Consider the following 25,562-nt stretch of genomic DNA (forward strand, 5'->3'; position numbering starts at 1 on the left):
GGTTTCCTTGCTCATGTCAAAGGGATGTGCAGCCAGCCTAAATTATGGCTCCTGGCACTACATTCCTTATGGTAGATGCAAGGGCCATGTCAGCAGACCTTGTTATAGTCAATAAGGGTGGCTTCACATGAGCGCGTTTGCGCATGTTTTTGCACGTGCATTGCACACAGAATAGAACCCATTGTTTTCAATGACTTCACTCCCACTTTCACTTTTGCGTATGCAAAAAAAAAAAAAAACACAACATGCACTATTTTTGTGTGCATTTGCACACATAAGTCACCATAGGAGTCTATGGGGGTGCAGACCTGATCCCTTTAAAATTGTGCAATGAATTGCAATTTCACAAGGAAATCCATAACAGCGGGGTCTAATAAAGCTGCACTGCCTTTTAAATCCCGGTGCAAGTGTGTCTGAGTGTGAGTGTGTGAATGTGGTAGCGCATTACATACAGCACAATGTGCTAAAGCACGTGTCATAGCGAGACCTTCACAGCACAAAAAGTCACGCATTCACAAGCGTTTTTACGCATAAGCCCATGTGAAGCTCCCATAAAAGGAACCTGCCACCAGGTATGAGCAACATAAACTAAGTTATGGTGCTCATACAGCAGGTTGCCTGCAGTCCAGGGAGGTATTTCTTATATGTACTCGACTCCCTTCACCAGTACCGTCACCCACGAAAGTCAATGCAAACCATGCAATTGGACCACTGGCTGCATACTGTGCATGCACATTCCCATTGATAACTATGAATATCTATTAGCTGAGTTTTTTTATTTAAGATGTTTCTTTCTACCATGCTCCTGCTATTAACCCTCTCCAATCCACTGTCTGACGTCTAAAGACATTATGATTTAAGGCTGTACAGCTCCAATGTTGGAAGACGCCCGTCGGGGTTCTCTTACTGTATATTGCGAGCCTCTCTGCTGTTGGACCCTATCCAACTTGTCACCTCATGCAGTACTGGCTTTAGCCACCATATAGTGCCGTTGTGCAATGGCAGAAAAAGGGCAAGCCCCCTAGGAAAATCTGGATACAAATTGGATTGGAAAGGGTTAATATTTCCCAGACTGCTAGGAGTGAGGTGGACAGTCTATACTGCACTGTGTAAGGTGTAGGAATGTCATAGATGGGGTGGGGTCAGGCATTCATAATCGTCCCTATGAATCAAAGTGGACAGTGACCAAAAAGAACGTCTGCTGCTCTTGTATATTTAATATGAGCATATATTCCTTTGAACATGTCCCGCGTAATGAGTGGAGTTTTATGTGGCGATCAGCTGCTTGTCGGAGGATAGTAGAGCTAACTCTGTGGCGATCAGTTGAGTGCCGGAGGGCAGTAGAGCTAACTCTGTGGCGATCAGCTGATTGTCGGAGGATAGTAGAACCAACTCTGTGGCGATCAGCTGATTGTCGGAGGATAGTAGAGCCAACTCTGTGGCGATCAGCTGATTGTCGGAGGATAGTAGAGCCAACACTGTGGTGATTGGCTGATTGCCGAAGCAGATTAATTCTAAAAAAGCGGTTATCCAATTGGAGCAACACTTTAACATGTACAGTAAAATATATCTGTGATTCACAAAAGAGAAATGGAGTTGGACCAAATCAATTGGTAATAATACATTTAGCTGCCTGCCGTCATTTCCACTGCTGTTTCCATCTGCTGACACCTTTCAGTTCTTTCACTCACACTTATTAATACAATTCCCAGTAGAAAGGTTTGAAATGATGAGGTAATGACTGAACTGCCCAACTGGGGTGATGAAACATTGAATTCCGTGGCTGAGTAATACCTTTGTAAGCTTTTATTTTAGTTTTACAGTAAAACATTCCTGCAGATCTGAAAAAGTGAACAATATATCCCAAAACTTTACAGAATTTCTTACAAAGAATGACGACAACCAAAGCAAGTCCCATATTCCACAGACTGACTGATATGCTGTGATACAGTTAAAGAAGGTGAAATTAAGTCAAGTGCTTCAAAAGCTTTCAGGAATTCTATTTCTGTGGGAGAAACAAGCAAAAACTCTGCTAATAACATCAATGAGCATATACTGTACCTGTTAAAAAATAGAAGCAATTGTACTGCATTACCTAGTTGGGATATGGTGAAATAAGTTCACCATCACGCTCTACAGCAGTATTAAACACATAGCATTTGGGCTTTAAAGTTTGAGATTTACAGAGAGTTTTCTCCTGTTGAATTCATACAGAATATGATAGAAAAAAAACCTAAGTGGCATGTTCCATCACATGTCTTATAATGGTGGTCTTTTCCTATAAAGTAAACATAAGATAGCATCAGGGTTGCCAACTATCGATAAATTCTTGGACTGTAAAAATAGTTGTTTTTTTTTCAATTTCCATAACAAAAGAGTTGTGGCATCCATGATTTTTTGAGGCTGGAGAAAGGACCATTTACACTTAGTGATGATCGCTCAAAAATCACTAAAAAGCGATCATTTGAGCGATCATTGTTGCATCTAAACGTGCGCCCATCGTGCACTTTTCGGGCACTGCTAGCTGATCGTTAAATTCGGGCCAACCTAAAAATCCTCACTCAGCCTTATCAGCAATTCTCCATGGGTAGTGCTGATAGCATTGTTTTCCGCTGGAGAACAAAGGAACTGAAAGCAGATAACAGCCCTCGGGCTATTAACTGCTTTCAGCTAAGGCTTCATTTGCACACTTAATTGCTCTTAAGTAGTTGAGTAGCTAATTAATAGTTTATGTAAAATGATCGCTTAAAGCTGTCACTCAAACTGTCGACTGAGCGATCTTTGAGCGATCATCGGCCCCTGTAAATGGGCCTTAAGCTTGTATAGATTATTTTGATTGGAATGATCATTATTTTACAGCTCACATTGAATGCTGCTTATGTGTTCATATCAGTATGATGGAATGTAGACATGTATTACTAAAAATCTTTAGGATTTATTATGGTTTTCCAATTTGTCTATAAAAAATGTCTATGATTTTTGGAGCTGTCCAGAAAATAAAAAAAACATCAGTTTGGCACCCCAGGACAGCTCGAAGGCTGCCTCAGGCTCCATAGTCCAGATTTGTGATGACTCTGTGTGGCTCTGTACTCTCAGATTTTCATAGACCCCATACAGCACATTTACTACTCAGTCATAGGGGTTCTCCAGTTATTAGCTATTGATGGCTTATCCTCAGGTCTACTGCTCGGAACCGCCACTCATCAGCCATTCACCAGGCCATCAGACACACAGTTGATTTCTGCAGGAAGCAGACAGCTCCATTTCCTTTGCAGTGGCCAGGCTAGGTATTGCAGTCCAGGATACCACTGAAATTAATGGAAGCTTGGAGAGTAGAAAAAGGATCAGCTTATTGTAGAAGCTACGCCACTCTTGTCTATAGGCCACATTTGGTATTGCAGTTCAGCTCCATTCAGTCTCCAGATACATTTTCGTTACAGGGATATTTCTTACTTGTTCCATGAAAGCTAGGCTAGGGTTAACTTACAGACTCTGATAATTGCATATTTTACAACAAGCTGTTTGCTAAGCAGAAACAATACCACATGAAGGATAAGTTACTACACACAAATTACTACATTGCCCTGCTATTTTAGTGACTAGATTGGTGGTTATAAGATGCAAGGACTAAAGTGTTGTGAATATTAAAATGTATGCAAGTTGAAGAATTGTAGGCTTTCCTTTACCAGGGCGAATATATCCAGTTTTCTGCCCTAGCCCTGTATATAAATATCCTGGCCAGGAAGAATGACTTCTTAGTGTCAGACATATGCCCCACCAGCCCTCCTAGTCATTGTTGTATATAAGTTATGGCAGAGCACGTCTTATATAGCCACCCCTTGTTCAAAAGACCTATCAAAGTATACAGATGTAAAATATTTAACTTGCCTCTTAATGTGTTAAGATAACTTTCTGTGCTACAGTTTATTTGCCCATTCAATAACTTTTCAATTGTCTTCAACAAGATAACAATAGCTTTTCAATTACTTAAGATGACATGGCACAGAAAGTTATTGCAGTCAAGTTAACTTTTGCTACATCTGTGACCAGTCTCCCTACTTTTTACTATCTGCTGGATCACCATATACTGTAGGTTATACCACTTGACCACCAGGGACAAAAGTCTAATCTACTGATCCATTAAAGATTGAACACATAGCATTATGTGTAGTATATCCCATGGAGTCATAAGAGAGTGGACAATAGCTCTAAGGCTCATAGAAAAAAAATCTTTAATTATACAGTGCCAACATATTCCTTTGGACTTTACAAATCAGAGGGAACTTGGACAGACCAATGAGCCATTACATACAGAATTAAACCAATTTATAAGAGCAGCTAGGGTCTTACTCACAAGAACTTGCAGACTATGGGGAAATAGGGGCAACACAAGAGGTACAAGGGCTTGTGCTATAAATGGTCCAGCCGTCTTTTAAATAAATAGTATAGTATACATAAAGCTCTATGAGCTGGTCACCAGCCAGTATCTGTTTATGTACAGAAGTGAAGTGCACTAGGGTGTATGGGGTGTGGGGGACACTGTGGGATAAAGGGCGTCAGGTTCTGAGGGGGGAATTAAAAGATGGGTAAACAGGGAAGATTTAGATTAGGAAATGTGCTAGGCCTCCCTAATGAGATGTATAATCAGTTACTGTGGGTGTTGAGCATTAATCTGATTGTCTGAGGTAGTGCATTCTAGAGAACTGGTGCAGTTTAGGAAAAACTCTCTTACAATCTATTTATTGTGCTCTACAGGAGGAAAGGGAATCGATCCGCTTCGGATAGGGGTTAACTTGTTTTCATAGGACAACCCCTTAAAGGACATACACACAAATTTGCAATAATATCTGCGCATTGAAGTAAAACTCAATGCAGTTTAGTTATAACCTGATGCCTTTCTGGCCCACCTCATATGTTCCATTCTTCATCTCTACAAATAAGGTCATGTTGCAACATGCATTAAAGCACCCAGCAGTAATCAGGCAGCTCTCTTCTAACTATGATCTAAAAAAGGCAGTTGAAAAGAGGTTTGTTCACAAGCATTATTTTCCATTTTCTTTAAGTATAGCATTCTTTTATACACAAACTATACATATGCAGATGCAGTTGATCGGAGTTTGTTATTTGATATAACTCATTGTGATTGCAGAAAAAGAAATGCAGGTATATCTATGGAGTTTTGCTTGGTGAAGTATCACATGCACAAAGGAAACACTAAAATGTCAAATTCAGCTCTGCTACATCCATACATACACACTAATGATTAGCTATATTTCAAATGAAATGACTATTGAGATGCATTACAAAATGTGACAGTTAAAAAATGTGCAGGTCAACATGTGGCAAAAAGTTACGGACAGTTATGGCTTACTAATGAGACAAAATGGGATTGTTCCCAGAAACCAAGTAATCTTGTAGATATGATACAAGTGATGAAGACCAAATGAATGGAGGCTTTTATCAGACCAACCTCCCATTTAAATACATCTGTAAGGATGCTTCATTCAAACCAACAGCTCTCTCGTTATGTCCTTGACATAAGAAATAATTACTTGTCATGTTATCTTCGGAATACACAAGACTGTTTTTATGTACAAGCAGCATGCAGAATAAAGTCGAAAGCCAACATAAAGAGAAAATCCATTAATTGTGCAGCTTTGGATACAGGCTAATGTCCAATACTTAATTTACTCCCTGATATACACTCATCTATTTATCGTTACTTTGAGAAATGCTTTTATGGAGAGACCCATTACATGGAGAGTTTTTTTCTGTAAAGTTGATCAATAATGAACATTATTTATAAACCTGCTGAAAAGCGTTTTTCCAAAATGGATTGGCAAGGAATTGTTTTAAAGAATATCTAGAATTATTAGTAATTTAACAAAAATAATATTAGGAAATAAGGAAATACAGCAACTCATTTTAATAACACAATTGTTTTATCATTAATATTAAAGTCACAGACATTCATAGTTTATGGGTCGTTTTCCATCCTGTAATCACAAGCGATTTCTTCATCAGCTTCCATCTCATTTCCATCATCAATGATATATTTAATTGACAACATTAAATAAAATTGTTATACAACAGGAAATAACTCATTTGAATATATATCACCTTGTAGGCATTGTAAACAGGAGCAAAAGGATTCGTACTGTATGGAGTTGAGCGAACATACTCTGCCAAGCTTGATGCTCGTTCGAGTATTAGCATACTTAATGGTGCTCGTTACTCGAATGAGCATCAAGCCATATTCGACCCCGCCCCAGTTTTTGGCTCCTCCTTGCTGTGACGTGCCTTTTTTGGCTCCTCCCCGCCGCAGCGCGCGTCATTGGCAGATTTTTTGTCGAGAGAGAGAGAGAAAAAAAAGTCCCACATACAAAAATGCTCGAGTCTCCTATTGTAGTCAATGGGGTTTGTTACTCAAGTAGAGCTCTCGAGTTTTACGAAAAGCTCGACTCGAATAATGCGGACCCGAGCATTTGGGTGCTCGCTCATCTCTAGTACTGTATCATAAGGCGTGAAATCTTTAAGAATGGACTTGGCTCATTTTGGCAAAACGCTCCTCAATTTCCTTGCATTGCAATGGGTTTTACAGCAGGTGGGATCCCCTCAAAATTGAGGCTTAGTTGCCTCAGTACATGTAGTGTATGTACTACTTAGCAGGTACCTTTTCTCATTGGCGGTTTCATTGATTATTCTATATTTGGTGTAAAGGTTCGTTGTTACGATAGTGATGCAGCAGGAAGCCACTACTACTAGATTGTGGAAAAATGATCAAAAAACTGCGTTGTTTTTTTTAAAGAAGCAGCTGCCAAAATAGCTTCTCTGCTACTTTGGTCTATCGAATGCTTCCTAGTCATTGTTACAAGGTTTGTTAAAAAGTCTGACATTGACTTGCAGGAATACTGCCTTCCAATAGGTGGCGCTGTAGAGGTATTGTTCCATCTTACCATTTACATATTTCCCAGATGAGCATGGATGGCCTTATAAGTCTCCTTACATCTTCTAGGTGCTCTCCCTAATGATACCGTTCTTGATCTCAATTTAAAAGGAACCCACATACCGGTTTTTGCTGCTTTCTCTGAGGACATCATAAAGTAGTGACAGACATGCTGATTTCAGCAGTATCCCACTTATTTGTGAATATGTTCTAGCTTTGTAGAACTTAAAGTCCTTTTACACAGGCCCGTTATCAGGCCCAAACATTGTTTACCTGAAACTGGGTTTGTAAAGGAACCAATGGTTATTCGATGAATGAGCAAACACTTGTTTATCGTCTGCTCATTCAGTTTCATCAAACATAAAAATGTTCATTGATCAGCGATACATCTCCCAGTGTGACCAGCGAGATGTGCAGCTGGCCTATGGGAACAAACAATCATAGTAAGCCCTTGTAAAAGAAAATAATTTGAGTGCTGATGAACATGCATATGGATTGGCACTTGTTACATTGGGCCTATAACTCAACTCATCTAAGAGCATCTTTAGTCTATTTGTTGCAGCTCACAACTCTGTGACAGAAAAATCTGAAGTATTCACAATATCCAGACTTCCCTTGCTGCAGATTGACAGATTTCTGCCTATGCACAGTGATAGGGACAAAGCTGTCAATCAGTGGTGGTAAGGCAGAGGGAACTGTTAATAACTACTTCAGATTCCTGGTTTACAGCACTTACAGCATGCGAACCTTATAACCTGTAATTTTGATGAAATTAAAACATATTCAGACACAATAATCTTTAGTTATATAGAGCTACGATATTCCACAGCGCTTTACAAATAAATAATGCTGAAATCAGTGTGTCTGTCACTACTTTATATGCTGTCCCTTAGAGAAGGTAGCATAAACAGGCTGACAGACTCACTTTTGAAGTCAATGGGGCAAGCCTGCAAAACCCAGAGGGAATGGGCATTCTGGGATTAAAAATACAAGTATTTAGTAAAACAGGCGTGTCAAGATCACAGTTCCTCTTTAAATAAAGAAATTCATACCTAGGGTGCTCTACTGTGCCTTTCCGCCCAAAACAGTATTCACATGGAATCTTGAATGAAACCATTGAGTTTAGTAGTCCTATTGAAACTAAAGGAACAAACTTTGATCCCTGTTTATAAAAGTTTTTGCTTGTTTCCGTTATTTTTAAAGGGCACCATAGTATAGACAACTACGCTATTGTGTCCTCCAAAAATAATGGAAATGAACAAACAAACATTTAAAGTGATACATCCTTGGTCCATGTACTATAAGAGAGCGTATAAGGGTTCACCCCCTTATACATTACTACAGATGGGGAGGGTAATAAGAATGGATGAAAGAGACTGCGTTTATTATGTACTGACATCCATCACAATAGCCCCTCCTGACTCGGCACTGACAGAATAAAGGAGCCAGGGAGAACAGTCGTGGGAAACTTTATTTCTTCACTACCGCTCTCCCCTATTATCTAAATTGCATTTGTTTGGTATGTGAGTGGTTAATTCCTGTAAATATAATTCACTTATGTAGGAGCTAATTGACAAATTTCAGCATTTTGCATTATGGAGACTGGGATTTCTAATATTACCAATGTGAAAAGTATATAATACACATGAGTTTTGTTGTTGTGGCCACTTGGCTTTCAAACATCCAGCTAAATTGAGTATTCAAGCTGTGTAATTATAACTCCATAAGGACGTTCTCCTCTGTGTATCATTGCACCTATATCATATTTCACATTGATTCTCCAGGCTTATTACTACCTGCCGTGAGATGCAATATGGATCTGGTTGAAAGGATTCTGCACCACACATATTAACTCTGCGTGTAGCTGAGATGTACAGGCTCCTGCATCATTTGTGTACGAAGTGCTGCTCTCTGAGAAACTAAGAACCAAGTTATAATAATTTATCAGACATGATACTTAAACTTGACATACTTTTTATACTGCATTCACCAAATGAATATACTTTGTAAGTAGTGGAGAAACTCGCCTTGATTATTAAAATAGTCCGATCAAGCCATGTTGGTTGCACAAAATCCAGAACAGTTTTAAAGTGTTATGTCATAATACAATAAATCATAAACATTGACATCTCTTATAGTTAACATTCTTCAGTGAGCAGAGGGGTAACTATAGAGGGTGCAGGGGATGCGGTTGCACCTGGGCCCAGGAGCCTTAGGGGGCCCATAAGGCCTCTCTTCTCCATATAGGGAGCCCAGTATTATGAGTAAAGCATTATATTTGGCAGCCCTGTTACAAGTTTTGCATCGGGGCCCAGGAGCTTCAAGTTACGCCTCTGTCGGTGAGTAATTCATCTAGACATCAAGTTGGAGAACCAAAAGTCTTCTTGCTCTGTGAGAAGTGAACATAACATTAAGCAACACCATTTCTAAATTCTGCCAATTCTGCCTCTTTTCTTTCGCCCTTCCAGGTCAACAAAAACAATCACCCAACTAATTGGGAAGGATAGAATACTGCATAGAGTTCCCCTCGACCTGCAGAGCATCGTATGACTAAATTATGGGGGAATCTCCCATCATAGACCTTTCCAAAAGCCAAAGGATTAATTTAAAGGATTAATGAATAGTCATTTTTATCCGACGTGGCAATACAGAAATAAAGCTTTCCCAGTATTCAAAAGATTTCTGGACATGTGATTTTTTTTTTAAAGGAAGTTTCCACCCAGTCAATTTGCATAATAAATGTTAATTCTACTGAAATGAATTTAAAGGGAGTAGGAGACGTATCAATCTACATGTGCAGGATAGTCTTAACTCCCACTATCAAAACTATAAGTAGGAGTTTCCTACTGCCTGATGTGCTCCTAGTTCTTCCTTGATTTATATAACCAAATATTGCCCTAAATGGATCAATTGGGCTGTCTGAAGTTAAATGTGCATACTTGTGCCCAAAAGGTTGTAATAATTGGACAATCCAACAAACAATGTGTAAGACCGCCTCCTACTTGACATCTAAAACACTTACTGTTCGGATATATACCCATCCTATAACCTCTTGAGTGGATGCTACCGACTGTCCTTAAAGGGGTTGTCTCGCTAAATCAAGTGGGGTTATACACTTCTGTATGGCCATATTAATGCACTTTGTAATATACATCGTGCATTAAATATGAGCCATACAGAAGTTATTCACTTACCTGCTCCGTTGCTAGCGTCCTCGTCTCCATGGTTCCATCTAAATTCGCTGGCGGCTTGCTTTTTTAGACGCGCTTGCGCAGTCCAGTCTTCTGCTCTGAGCACGAGCCGCTTCAGTGTGCTCGCCGCTACAGCTCTTCTGCGCATGCGCAGACGAGCTGTATCTTCTCGGGAGCGCGCTGGAGCGGCCATTCTGCTACCATCCTCTCTTAGAGGAAGGTGCAGAGCCGCCCAGCCGAGCCGCCCACCCGCCCAGCAGAGCCGCCCACCTGAGCCGCCCAGCCCAGCCGCCCAGGTAAGTGATGGGTGACGGACTGACGGGGGTGACGCGTGATGGACTGCCGCTGTGGCCTCGGAGCCTACCGCTGGGCCCCGGGGCCTACCGCTGTGGCCCCAGAGCCTACCGCTGGGCCCCGGAGCCTACCGCTGTGGCCCCGGAGCCTACCGCTGGGCCCCGGAGCCTACCGCTGTGGCCCAGGAGCCTACCGCTGGGCCCCGGAGCCTACCGCTGTGGCCCCGGAGCCTACCGCTGTGGCCCCGGAGCCTACCGCTGGGCCCCGGAGCCTACTGCTGGGCCCTGGAGCCTACCACTGGGGAGCCGGGGCCTACCGCTGGGGAGCCGGGGCGTAGCGCGGGGAAGCCGGAGCTAGCGCGGGTAAGCCGGGGGGAGCCGGGGGCGTAGCGCGGGGGAGCCGGGGGCTAGCGCCGGTTACCTGCTGCCTGGCGGTGGGTGACTGGTCGACCGCGTTCAATCCCGGGGTCCGGTCGGCGGCTGCGGGGCGTCTGGTTGTCAGGGAGACACAGCTGGTAGCGTCTCGGGAGCGCAAACGTCGGGCTACAGCAAGCGACGGGAAAAGAGCCGGCGGCCATCTTGGGGAAACTTTTTATAAGTTGCTGAAACGCTGGAACTGTAAGTACAAACCAGCTAGAAAAGTTATTTACAGGGGGGCTTAGTAATGTATGCTTAATTAGGGGGACTGGGCAAAAAAAAAATTTCACTGCTTCCTCGAGACAACCCCTTTAAAGCATTCCACTATAGCATTTTATCTCTTTGAGTCGATATATGGAAATGACCATATCTTATACTCTGTATGCTTGTGTTTACAGAAGAAGTTGCAAGAAACATATCTGTTTTTAAACTGTATATTCCTACTATGACCTATATTTTACGATAGTGACCTGTTCTAGGGTAATGTGATGTGCAATGGCTGTTAGGCGTTTATTTAAACTGTGCCCTAACCAATATTGCACTGTAAAACAGTCCCAGATGCCATGATTGATAGGAAATCCAGCAATAGCCTTGCAAATATATGCCCTTGCTGTGAGCATCTTACCCATGGGATGTTTGGAGAAAGAAGGTCCAACAGAGACTATGAAAAGTGTAGGTCTGAGACACCTGAGAGGCTGAACATCATCAGGACTCTGACCAGGACTTCGGGAAATGAGTCCGAGACAGTGACTACAAAGGCAGTGTTAAAGTTTTGCAGCTGCTAAAATGGTAACAGGTAAACCATGGGGAGAAATTCAACTAATGGGGGTTCCTCCACTCCTTAAAGGTATGTTAAAGCTCTGTTGCCATGTTTGCAATACTAATGGCAATTTGAAGTCCAATGGCTCTCAGAGATTTATTTAGACCATGACCCTAACCAGTATAGCACTAGGGAGTAACACTCCTAGATGCCATAATTGATAGGATTTCTGGTGGTGGTCGGTGCAGGCTACATGGGAATGCAATTGCATAAGCAAATCATGCTACTCATGTAAGTCTGTAACTAGTCTATAGAGAGAAGTAATTTTCTGCCAAGACACATGTTAGGCTGTGAGTAGTGTGCAGATGAGAGTGCACAGTTGACAAGACACGAGTAAGGCAGTTAGCCAGGAGGTTTGCTGTGAGCACCATCTTCAGGATAACTGATGTGAGCGGGCCATACAGAGACTGTGACCAAGGGTGGTTCTGAGGCAGCTGAGAGGCTTAGCTTCATCAGGGCAATGATTCGAGCTGTGAAGAATGAGCCTGAGAAGTGTGGATGAAAGTAGGCCACCAAATAGGCCCCAGGAACTGGGCGTTGCCCATAAAAAGGGACTTTATTGAGACCATAACCCTAGGACCACTGCACTGTGCAATCTGTGTAACACGTTGTGTGTCTCCTGCTGTAGAATAATGTCATTAGATTACGTTGAACTTTGTTTGCACTAAGTGATTGTTCCCAAGTGGCCGAGTATTACCAGCATTGAGAGACTGTCCCTAAGAGCGTCTTCGAATCTTCCCAATTCTGATTTATTTATGTTGCTGTTAAAGGGGTTTTCCCATTATCTAAAATTGCTTCACAGCTACTTTGTCTTTCCTGGTTGTTGCTGACCAGGACATGTGACTGCTGCAGCCAATCATAGGCTATAGAAGGTCACCGCTGTGTCCAGTGATTGGCTGCAGTAGTCAAAAGTCCTGATCAGCAGCAACCAGGAAGTACAGAGTAGCGCTGAAGCAATTTTAGGCAGTGGGAAAGCCCCTTTCAGTTTTATCAGTAAGAGTAAACAAAAAAGTTGTACCAGTCCTTGTGACTGCCTTTGATAGTGCTTGCCCAGCCCTTGTGGATCTGTTACGGCACTCTGCCCCCCAAGCGTCAGGTGGGGTGCCCTGATCTTCCCGCACCCCACTGTTCCTGCCTACTTGCCTTGGCCCTGGCTATCCCCAGGCGGCGGTCCCTGCTCTGGCTAGGGACCTGGCAACTACCTAGGTGGAACTAACTAACGGGGGCAGAGTGCCAACAGAAAAGGCAGGTGGAACAGACCAACAGAACTTACAAGGCAGAGCAAGGCTGGAGATGGAGCTCACAGGCAAACTGGAAGGACACTGACTAGCAACTAGAGCAGACTGAGACAGACCTGACTAGAGGCTAACAGAACCAATAACTGGCAGTCAGCTCCGGTCACTGCCAGCCTTTTAACTTCAAGCCTCCGCCCATGGGCGGAGAGTGGGAGGAGCCGACTCCCCCACTGTTGCATATGGAAGGTGGGGGAGAGCGGGCGGCCCCCTACGGGCGGACACGCCCACGCTGCCGCACGCTGGCTGCCCCACGCTGCCGGGAGAGCCCCGACTGCTGAGCTCCGGGACGCTGAAGCCGATATCGGAGCGGCGCGCGCCGGCCGCAGGACCCAGCGCCGCCCTGCATGGTAACAGGATCCTTTCTATGTATAGTGATATTGAGGTAAATAAGCTAAAAAAAAGCACCATTGGTATGGTACTAAAGGGATACCCTTCGTGTATCACTCAGTTTGTCACATTGCCTATATCAGTTGATTGCTGCTTTGTATTCTCTATGTTTGTACCATGGGATTTGAATGACTGACCAGTCGATTGTAGTTATTAACACCATCCTGTGTAATTAATATTTCTGTGGGTATTGTTGCTTACCTGTTCCTTGATGTTGTTAGGGGTTCAGGTAGTTGTTTATATTTTTAATCATTTTACATTTCTCCTTTTTTTTCTTGACATGTTTTGTGCTTTTTGCAATAAAAGTTTTTTTCCATATTCTTTGCTATTTTGCTGTGCCCCATGCCTTTCACGGTGATCACAGTGGATTATTCCACTCTCCAGACTTCAGTAGTATTCTGAGGAGCAGTGGATAGCTATGCAAACGAAAATTTGGGGGGCTCAAGGCCCCACTAGGGTTAAATGGTAACCAATCACAACACAGCCTTTGCTATAAGCTGAAACCTACAGTAGGCTCCCCTTAAAAAGAAACTTTTATTGATATGTAATAAAATATATTAGAATAGCAATGAATTAAAAAGATCAGAGTCTCAATGTAGTGTGAGTGACTAATACAATAGACAAAACCGGTCTAATAGAAACAATATCCTGCCTAGCTGATTATGCACAAATATCAGGGTCATGATTAACACTTGTTGCAAATGGTGTGCTCATTTGTAGTGGCCTGGGGGGTCCTAAAGGGTAGTCACCCAATCTACAGTCCTGTAACACCTATCTATGTGCTCCTAGGAGACATAGAGGGTGCAGTACGTCAGAAAGACCCTATCTTTTCCCTTTTGTTCACAAGCTTAAAGGGGTTGTCTCACGCCGAAACGTTTTTTTTTTTTTTCCCCATAGGCCCCCCCGTTCGGCGCAGGACAACCCCAAAGGATGTGTTAAAAAAAAAATTTTTTATTACTTACCCGAATCCCTGCTCTGCGACGTCTTCCTTCTTCTTCCTTCACCAAGATGGCCGCCGGGATCTTCTCCCATGGTGCACCGTGGGCTCTGTGCGGTCCATTGCCGATTCCAGCCTCCTGATTGGCTGGAATCGGCACACGTGACGGGGCGGAGCTACGAGGACCAGCTCTCCGGCACGAGCGGCCCCATTCACCAGGAAGAAGACCGCACAGCGCAAGCACGTCTAAAAAAGCAAGAAGACATCAGAATTAGACGGATCCATGGCGACGGGGACGCTAGCAATGGAGCAGGTAAGTGAATAACTTCTGTATGGCTCATATTTAATGCACGATGTATATTACAAAGTGCATTAATATGGCCATACAGAAGTGTATAACCCCACTTGCTGCCGCGAGACAACCCCTTTAAGCTAACTACGTGGCAATAGCTGGCTGCTGATTGGCTGCTTGTCATTCTATCTCTGATTGATAGAGGGGGAAGGGTCAGAGCCAAGAAGAGGAAAATGAGCAGGGCGAGGCAGGATGTGGAGAGGAGTTTGGAGAAAGCGGGGGAGAGAGGACAGGATGTGAAGGAGGAGTTATAGGGAGTAGTGAGGAGGTTGTCAGCAGAGTAGGACATGAGAGGAAGTGCACAGCAGTGTGGAGAGGATTAACGTTGTCCGGAGGAGGAAGCAAGCATCTACAAGCTTCCCAATTCAAGTGCAGTGTGGAGTAAAAAGTTTGCGACCTATCTTCCTAACAGTGAGGTTCACGAGCCCCTGTTAAAACTAAAGCCAGGGAAAGTGAAAGAGGCCAATCTTTAATCTAACTTTATCAATTGCATTATCATTAGAGATGAGCGAACGTACTCGGTAAGGCCGATTTCGCAATCGAGCACCGCGATTTTCGAGTACTTCACTACTCGGGTGAAAAGTACTTGGGGCGCTGTGGGGCGGGGCGTGGTGTGGTGGAGCGTGGGGTAGCAGCGCGGAACAGGGGGGAGCCCTCTCTCTCTCCCTCTCCCCCCCACTCCCCTCTGCAACCCCCCGCTCACCCCCGAGTACTTTTCACCCGAGTAGTGAAGTACTCGAAAATCGCGGTGCTCGATTGCGAAATCAGCCTTACCGAGTACGTTCGCTCATCTCTAATTATCATCTTATAGAAGTCAACCCTCAGGTAACTAGGACTGTGGGAATTCTGCTGCGTAACCTTTCAATGCACAAAGAGAGAGAGTGTTGAAGTTTAATGTGTTGTTGTACTAAACTGAAACCTGGAGCAACGTGATTTAAATGCAAAGCAATACCTCTGCACATTGATGAACTGTACCTTTTGTTTTCTCAAATGTACAAAAGCTGAAGTAAACAGAGTACCTCTAGTTTGTAAATCAAAGATACCAGGATTCATGTCAATTATTTTCTCTGTTAACCCTTTGAGTCCCTTAAGGAAGAGGTACTGGCGTCACGTGACAAACCACCATTGATAATTGCTAACCATAGTAACCCTTTGCCACTGTGCGCTACTGAACCAGGCCTTCACTGTCTTTTCAGGGAGAGATTGCAGAGACACCCATGACATCCATCTTGTTTACCCGTGGTCTCCCCCACATTAGCGCGCTCCGCTCAGGCACTGCACTGCCATGCAGCAACACACTGCTATGTGCTAAAGGTATCCTGCAAAAGCTCATCTCAGACTTAGTTTATCTGGCAGGATTTATCACACATGCTGGCAGTTCATGCATTGATCCAATAACTTGCCATATTTTTAGCACATAGCAGTGTACTGCTGCATGGTAGTGCGCACCATTTGCAGCAAGTATTGGTCGTGACCCTGATGTTTGTGCATAATCAAGAGGCAGGATGTTGTCTATTGTATTACAGTCACTCCCACTACATGGAGACTCTGATCTTTTTAATTCATTGCGACTCTAATATATTTTATTACATATCAATAAAAGTTACTTTTTAAGGGGACCCAACTGAGGGTTTCAGCTTATGGCAAAGGCTGTGGTGGGATCAGTGGATAGCTATAACTTCTGTATGAAGGAAAGCTAGTACATAACATTTATGGTTATGGTTATGAACGTCAGTACTGGTTGCTTTTCTATTAGGCCAAGATAACTCAAAAATGAATTAAATACTTGACAATAAAGTACTCAAGAATTTATAGCTATAATATTTCTAGGCCAATTCATTGGGAGATGCCCTTATAAGTAACATAGTAACACAGTATGTAAAGCCGAAAAAAGACAAAAGTCCATCCAGTTCAGCCCATTGCCCCCCAATGTTGATCCAGAGGAAGGCAAAAAAAAAAAAAAAACAATGAGGCTGAAGCTCATTTTCCCCATTTAAGGAAAGAAATTCCTTTCTGACAACAATCTGGCAATCGAAATAATCCCCGGATTACTGACTCTTTTAAAATTATTAAATTATTAGTAAAACATATAATATTGTATCGCTCAAGAAGGACTTCCAGGCCCCTCTTGAACGCCTTTATCAAACCTGCCATCTCCACATCCTCAGGTGAGAATCTATGCTGTCTATGCACTTTATATGTAATTACTGGTGGATTATAAGAGAGGCAATAGGGGTGTCCGCCCTAGGCCTGAGACTCCAGGGAGCCGACGGCTAGTCAGACCTTCCCTATTGCAATCTACCAACACCCACTCCTAGAAGTCCAAGCACTACTAGAGGAAGAGGTTAAAGTCAAGAATATACACACACAGGTTGCTCTCTGACACTGAGGGCAGTCTTGGCAGGTGCATAGCATGATGTCACCACTCCCCACCCCGGCTTCAATGCTCCAAGTACAGTAAGTGCGGGAGCCAGGAGAGGAGTGATGATGTCATGCTGTGCACCTGCCAAGACCATGCACAGCATCAGAGGGCAGCCTGTGTGTGTATACTTATGATTTTAATCTCTTCTTCTATCAATGGTCAGACTTCTAGGAGCGGGTCCGTTGTGGCTGTGTATGAAGGTAATCTGCCTGTTACGGTATACTACCCTTGATACGCCAGCCCGGGTTGCCCTGGATCTCACCCACAACCCCTGTTTCTGCCTGCTTGCCTCCACTCCTGGCTAACCCCAGGCGGGCAACTGGGCGGCGGTCCCTACTCTCACTTGGAACCAAGAAGGGACGCTGGCATACCTGATGGAAGGGTAGAATACTGACAGAAAAGGCAGATGAAAGGCAACCAACACGAACAAACTAATCAGAACCGAGGCAGAAGGGATAAAAGGTTTCAATAATGACTTATGAAAAACCCTTTGAACCCTCCATGTAGCTGACAAATCAAGTTCATAAGCAAGCGGATTTACTACATGCGTGATGACAAAGGGACCCATGTAACGCGACACCAGTTTCAAAGACGGAACCTTCAATTTGAGATTTCTAGAAGACAAATATACCTTCTGTCCCATCCTGTAAGGTTCAGATACTGACAGACTCTTCCCACTACACAACTGCGTACGAGCCCCCATTGCTTCCAGGTTCTTCTGTACTTCCTTCCATACTCCCTGCAGCGCATCTGTGGCGACATCAGCTGCAGGACAGGCCGACGGAGTAGTAATACATGTAAGGAAGCAAGGATGCTGATCATATACACAAAGGAATGGAGATACCCCAGTGGAAGAAGAAGTACGGTTGTTTAGCGCAATCTCTGCCAAGGGCAGGAATTCTGCCCACTGATGAGCCTTTTCGCTAGCTTTCCCTAGCTTTACGGGCCTGACGTTCCTCTTTTCTAGATCTCAGCCTCCTGTCAACTTTGACTGCCAATTCCATCGCATCATTGAGTGTCACGGGGGCGGGATGAGAAATGAGTAGATCTTTGACAGCGTCAGAAAGACCCAACAAAAACACGTCTTTAAAGGCGCTATCGTTCCAAGAGGTTTCACCTACATACTGTCTAAATTTAGAGCAATAGTTCTCTACCCACTGCTGCCCCTGACGTAGAGACATGAGATGGGATACCGCCAACCCTGCACGGTCTGGCTCATCAAAAATACCTCCAAGTTCCCGAAAAAACAAGTCAACTGACTGCAGGCAAGCCGAACTCTCGGGTAAGGAGTAGGCCCATGTCTGGGGGGAACCCCGAAGTAAGGACATAATCAACCCAACTTTCTGGGATTCTGAGCTGGATGAGCGCGGCCGCATCCAAAAATACAATCTACATGCCTGCTGAAAAACAAAAAACTTGCTCCTCTCTCTTGAAAACACCTCAGGAAGAGGACACTTAGGCTCAGGAATAGAAGGGGCGGCAGAAACAGGCATTAACTCCCGCTGCTCCTGGGCCACCATACAACAGGACAGGTCTTGGATTACGATCACCAAATCCTGCAACTGACTGGCAAGGGTACTCATGGCCTCCATTGGAGAGCAAAAAACCCACTGAGTAATTTTTAAGGTCCAGTTATTATGTTGCAGCATACTACCCTTGATACGCCAGCCCGGGTTGCCCTGGATCTCACCCACAACCCCTGTCCTTGCCTGCTTGCCTCCACTCCTGGCTAACCCCAGATAGGCAACTAGGTGGCAGTCTCTACTCTCACTAGGGACCGAGAAGGGACGCTGGCGTACCTGATAGAAGGGTAGAATACTGACAGAAAAGGCAGACGAAAAGCAACCAACACGAACAAACTAATCAAAACTGAGGCAGATGGAAAAACCTGGCAGATGGTAGCAACTATAGCAGACAAGCTGATAAAGGCAGGAGACCTACAGAGGCAGACTAGCTAGCACACTGAGGGAAACCAATAACTGGCAGTGATTGCAAGTCCCAGCCAGACCTTTAAACAAAAGCCTCCACCCAGGGGCGTAGAGAGGGAGACAGCCCACTCCCAACAGATCATAATGAAAGGGAGCTCGTGCACGGCAGCTGCACTCACAGGTCTGCGCACGCTACCAGCACACCGCTGGCCAGGCACCCGCACCCCCAGCAGCCGGACAACAAGCCGGGGGGATGCGCCCCAACCACGGGACCCCGCACACTGCCCCCCCGGGAGGACCAGCAACTGTCGCATGGTAACACTGCCATCTCTACCATGTGCCCTAGAGGGTCATATTAATTGGGGCAAACAAGGGGTACTATTACTACCGTAAGTGGTGGCACAGTAGGGGGTCCCTATTACTAAATGGAGCACCCATGAGGTTCTTTTACAATGTGAGGCACAGAAGAGATCTTACTATATGGGCTGCACATAAGGTTCCACCAGTAAGTGGTGCCACAGAGGGAGTCACTACCAATAAGTGGGCCACAGGGGGGTGACTATTACTAAGTGGAGCCAAAGTGGGCATATTACTACTATTGGAAGTGCATTGAATAGTTGATTAGCTTTATCAGCAGCAGATTCAGGAGAGTGTGCAGAAGTGAGTCATGGATGATACAAATCTCAATGGCCCTCTGGGCCAAGAGAGAAGAAAACCGAATGCGAACTACAGAGATGACATCACCTATCATCACTGGAGGTAACTGCACTGTAATCACTATCGCTGCGTAAAGCTCCAAAATATGTACAATATACATTTTTTCAGTGTGGGGAGCCAAATTCTGCTTTTAGCTATTGTACACCTCTGCTACTACTCTCAGCCTACTTACTTCACATATCTACACTGTGAGTTTGGGTCAGTAGACCTACAGGCAGGCTGGGACACTCATCTGTAAAATGCGCCAGTAACACACTCATTTGAAACTAGACATGGTATTTATGCTCTGTGTGTACGTATGCCTGTGTGCCCATGTGAAATGTATGTATCTAAAAGCAAGCCTGTGTGTGTGCATGTATGTGTAACAGTGTTGGTAAGGCTGGGTTCACACTGCAATTCAGTATGCGTATAGCATTTCCTTCCTGTTTTGTCTGAATCACCAAAGCGGCATGCAGATAGAACCCTGCACAAAACCATAGACTTTCGTTAGTGAAATGGTGACCAAGTTGGTCTCCGTTTTGGTAGGATTGCAATATGGTCAGTGTTTCATCCAGGGCTCCGTCTGCGTGATGTTTTCAGTGATTCACATTGAACCCTGACACGGAAAATCTGGGCACACACTAAAATGCAGTGTGAGTTCAGCCCAAGACGTGTTGCTGTGTGTCATCTGTGTGCATGTAAAGTGTATCGCCCCCTGTGTGCGAGTAAATAAAAGTGTACAATTGTGTAATCACGTATTCAGATGTTTAGAACATATTTACTAAATCTGTACTTTTGGCGAGGCTTGCACCATGATTTCTAATATATAGATATAGTACGAAAAGGGACACAACTCTGTCATCTATATGCTGTTTTTGATGGATTTGTTTTTTTAATTTAGTTTTGTTTACACTGGGAGAAAACCTATTGGGCTAGTGCTACATGGTGACATTTGGTTTCAACAGGGGGTCATGTGACCCAAAAAGTCGCTGTCTAGTCCAGCAACCTCATGCCATAGCCCCTCTGATCTTAATGAGATTGCACTGGGCTACACAGCAATCTTTGGTCATTCAACCCCTGTTGTGATTAAAAGTCATAGTGTAGCTCGGTTCTGGTTTCTATGTAATAAGCTTGGTTTAGTTATCGTATCTATGTAGTAAGCTTGGTTCCAGTATCGTTTCTATGTAGAAAATGTCAGATTATTTTAGATTTTTAGCGTAGTTTGGGGCCAACAATTTTCATACAGCGCCAGGCCCTTGGTAGCTTTACATCTGTTCCTCCTGACTCCCCCACATACATACATACATGCTTGCTTGAACCAAGCGTACACATTTCTTCAGCAGGGAACGGAAAATAAGCTGCTGCCAGACATCTCTGGAAGAGGCTAAAGGCCCATTTACACACAATGATTATTGCTCAAATTTTGTTCAAATAAACGGATTTGCACAATAATCATTACATGTAAATGTGGGCAGTTGTGCACTGTTCGTTCACTTGTCGTTTATGGCTGGTTTATAGTTCAATATTCTTTCCATTTGAATGGAAATTGTTTAGTCTTTTGAGCGGCTAGAGGACATGAGGGGAGAGGTGAATGTTTACCTTTCCAAACACAATGAGTACATTTTTTACTCATGCCTGCTGAAGACAATGGATTTCTTCACACTAATTAAAATCCTCCTGGCCAGATAACCACACGTACACCTGAGCAGATAACTAAAGGACCATTTACACGCAATGATTATCGCTCAAAATTTGCTCAAAAGCCAATGTTTGAGTGATAATTGTTGTGTGTAAATGCTCCCATCGTTCACTCTTTGGCTGAATGATGATTTTTAGGTGAGCATAAAATCCCTTGTTCAGTCGGAGAGAAGATAACACAGACTGCATGCTGTGTTTGCTGTCCATGGTGCTGTATTCTTCATGGGAGTGCTGAGTACATTGAATTCAGCTTGCATCCCCTGGCAGAGCAAAGGAGCTGAATGCAGAGAACAGACCACCTGCTGTTCTCTGCATATAGCTCCCGGAGGCTCAATTACATGCAAATGAAGGTGATAAGCTGCTAATGGACATTAGAGTCCTTTAGCAGTTTATGCAAAATGATTGCTTAAAACCTATCTTTTGAATGATTTTCTTTGCGTGTAAATGGTCACTAATATTGAATTTACTTTAGCTTTTGAAGGAAATAGAGATGATTTCATGCAATTCTATTTTATGCAAAAAATTGTTGCGTGTAAAGGGGCCTTTAGTTCTCTTTGGAAAAAAAGATTTGGCATGTAAAATTTCAACACACCTTATCCTTCTTTCCTCCTGTAGTCAAGAAACTCCCATACCCATCATATAGATGGATCCTGCTGAAATCGGTGAATTCGTTCTATCCGTCCAACCTTCATTTAATGTATATGCTTACCCTAAATTTTAAATAGGTACAAAAAACTTCCTGTGACCTAAGAAACCTTCACAGTTAGTACATTTGCCATTAAACGGCAATTGTTTATATATTTTTTTTGACCATAAAGATTTTCCCTTGAAGAATAAATTTGAGCCTAACAAATATTCCAGCAATCCCACACTTGCATTGCTTCACATAGGAAGTCCTTGGTCTGTTTTTATATGACCACCTACCTAGAGACATTTTCTACATTCCTGATTTCTCTGACCAATTGAATCACTTCTGTTGTAAAGAAACAGGAACATTTGTTAAAATAGACTCTTACACTAAAGGCGCACTCATCATTATACTAAACCGTGACTGGTTTCTGACTTCCAACATGTTCCCTGCTTGGTCTCCTACACATTTTCTTGGATCTCCTGATCAGCAAAAGGCCCGTTCCTGCTTAGAATCAATCAGTGTCTACGATTTCTAAATGTGGTCATGACCCTAGTTTGAGAACAAATGCTGTCAAATTCAGCAATTAATTCTGTGTTGACAGAAGAAAATGTGAAAGTGATTGCACTTGAGTGTGACAGCCTGACATTTGCTATACATTAGAGCGACCCTGATATGGCCAGAGCTGCTGACAATGCTGTACTCAGGCGCAGTATCATTAATCTCCATGTGCTGCTACAAGAAACGTCCTCCACAAAGTTTCTACAGAGGCCAGAAATAAAAAGTATTAGCTATTTTAATGTTTGACAACCAGATTACTGCAGGCATTTAGTATATGGATGATACTTCATTATGTTTAAAGGGAGTTTCCAGGACTGTAACACTGATGGCCAATCCGTATCCCGTTGAAACCCGAAAGATGTTGTTACGTGTACCCGGAATAAAATTGTTACATTTGCCTGCTATTCAAGAGTCTTCAACGTTCCTGTTGTGTCGTGCCGATCCTGGAGTGATCCTATCCCTATTGTATCCTCAGGATAGGCCATCAATATCTGATCAATGGAAGGTCGGGTTCCAGCACCCTCGCTGGTTTACCATGTAGTGTCTTTGACTGCATGCTGCAGCTCTGTCCCAGTCACTTGTACGAGACTAAGCTGCCGTGAGCTGCGCCAAATAAAGCAAGGGGGAAAGATGGCGCTTAACCGAGCAGCATTGTAGAGGGGGTCTACAAGGCCCCTTGCTTTTATTGGACTGCATGAAGTAATGTATGAAACAAAGGAATTCCAGCACATCCAAGGATAAAATAAAACTTCTCCTTTGTTGAATCATTAAAAGACAGCAAAAGAGGTCCCAAAAAACATGAAAACCTCTAATGTGTTTTTCTGGTCAGTATGACCCTTGATCACAGCTTAAAAAGCGGAACATTACTTGCAAATATATTAGAGCAAGAGACCAATGGAAGCCATGATATTTGTATATATTGACTATACATTATTCATCATCTGTCAAGTGCAACAAGAGCACATAACAAAATATTTATAATACTATATAATGATACAAAAAGCTAATAAATATACAATAAATCACTTTTATAGTTCATCCCATTAGGAAATCTGGTTTGTAGATTTTAAATGCAGAAAGTTTCTCTATTTTGCACATGTTCACGCCAGTCACCTCCTCTAGAGGGCTTGTTAACCATTTCAATGCCCCTTAAGCTGAATCCCTGAAGGAAACCGTTATGTTTTGCAATAAAGTGCTTTCATGCACCAGACATGTACTGTAGTCTTCTCTCTATCCCAGTTATACATTCCGATATCCTGACTTTTAATTTACGGATTCTGCATCCAATGTACATTATGTTGCACAGGTTGCAAGTTATCACATACACTATATGGTGCAAATCGCAGTATAACATTTTTTAGATTTTATATGTTTCTTGGCTGTCACTAGATGTAAAAACCTGGGATTTACCAACATATCTGCAGAGAATATGCCTAGTGCTGCCACAAGAAAAAAACCTTGAAAACTTAACTAGGTTTTGCCCCACTAAACAGAGGATTTAAAGTTGCTATTTGGAAGTATATTGCCCAAAGTTTTCCCTCTCCTACTGTAGCAATCACTCGAACTCCTTGGTCCAAAATGTGTTTTTACTTACCATCCGGTGGAAGCAGGGGAAGATGTTTTAAAAACATGCCGCGTATCTGTTTGAAATTATTACAGTAGGGTGAACAAAAAACAATTCCCATATTATTTCTATGCATTTTAGGTTTGGTTTCATTTAATAAATCCAACCGATTCAGATCTCGCATCCCTTCTTTAGCCCTGTCTATCATCCAGGTTTTATAGCCATGCTTAAGTAAACACTGTTGTATGTCTGTGTGAACTAGATGATAATCTGACTCACTTGTGCATACTTTTTTTGCCCTAATCAATAATCCCACAAGGATAGATCGTGTATTGCGTTTAGGATGATAGTTCTCTGCACTGAGAATGGGATTCTTAGATGTTGGTTTGTGATATAGAGATGTGATAACCTGATTAGTGTGGACATTACCCAAAAAACTTAGATCCAAAAAAGTCATGTAGGAATGATCAAAATGGCCTGTGTTACTCAAATTACAAGAATTCTTGTTAAAATAATCCAAAACCAAATGAATGTCTATGGCACTCACAACAGAACCCCAAACAAGTAACAGAATGCTAATGACAAATGGATTAGTAATGAAAAAAATATAGTTCCCCTCCCACCATGCTATGTACAGAGTGGCAAGGAAAAGGGAGAATTTCGACCCAATAAGGGCTTCCTTAATCTGCAAAAAACTTGTCCATTGAAGCGAAAAAAATTGTACTACAAAAGATATTCAGCCGTTTGAGCTAAATCATGTGCAATACATATGTATAAATTAATTGCAATGCATGACATCCCCAAAAAATCCTTGGACCAATTAAAATCTATAAAGATATTGAGAACCGGTTACTGATAACTGAGTAGCCTATAAACTGGCGGTTGTAGGAGACCATCAACCCAGGCAGTCAGACCCTCATTCAGGGATCCAGCTCTTGCAATGATGGGTCTGAGGTGAGGTGGAAAAAAAACCCTTTGTGAGTTTTAGGGAGCCCATAAAATATAGGCATATCAGGATGCTATGGTAATAGGAACCTGACTTTCTTACCAGATAACACATCTAATCCTACAGCCTCTGATAGCAAATGTTGCAATTAAGTTAGACATTCTGAAGTCATAGTCATATTGCCCATTAATTTTCTGAGCACGCTGAAGTCATCAATGCTGTTATATGCTTGTTTCAGATTTATAGCTTCATCTAAGAATACTTCTGGGCCCCCCTTGTCCACATTCTTTATTACCAAGTGCTTATTTTCCTATAAAGTGCGTAGTTGAAGAGAATGTTGAAATTGAAAACCATTGGTAGATTTATTTAGCAGCGTAGAAGGGAAAATAAAGTTAGAAAGAGACTTCAGACCCCATTAAGTCAAAAACTGAAAGTCATCTACTATGGAAACTCTAGAGCTAATAGGATAAAATGAAGAATT

The sequence above is a fragment of the Eleutherodactylus coqui genome, chromosome 2 (genome assembly GCF_035609145.1).
Source record: "Eleutherodactylus coqui strain aEleCoq1 chromosome 2, aEleCoq1.hap1, whole genome shotgun sequence".
Lineage (NCBI taxonomy): Eukaryota > Metazoa > Chordata > Amphibia > Anura > Eleutherodactylidae > Eleutherodactylus > Eleutherodactylus coqui.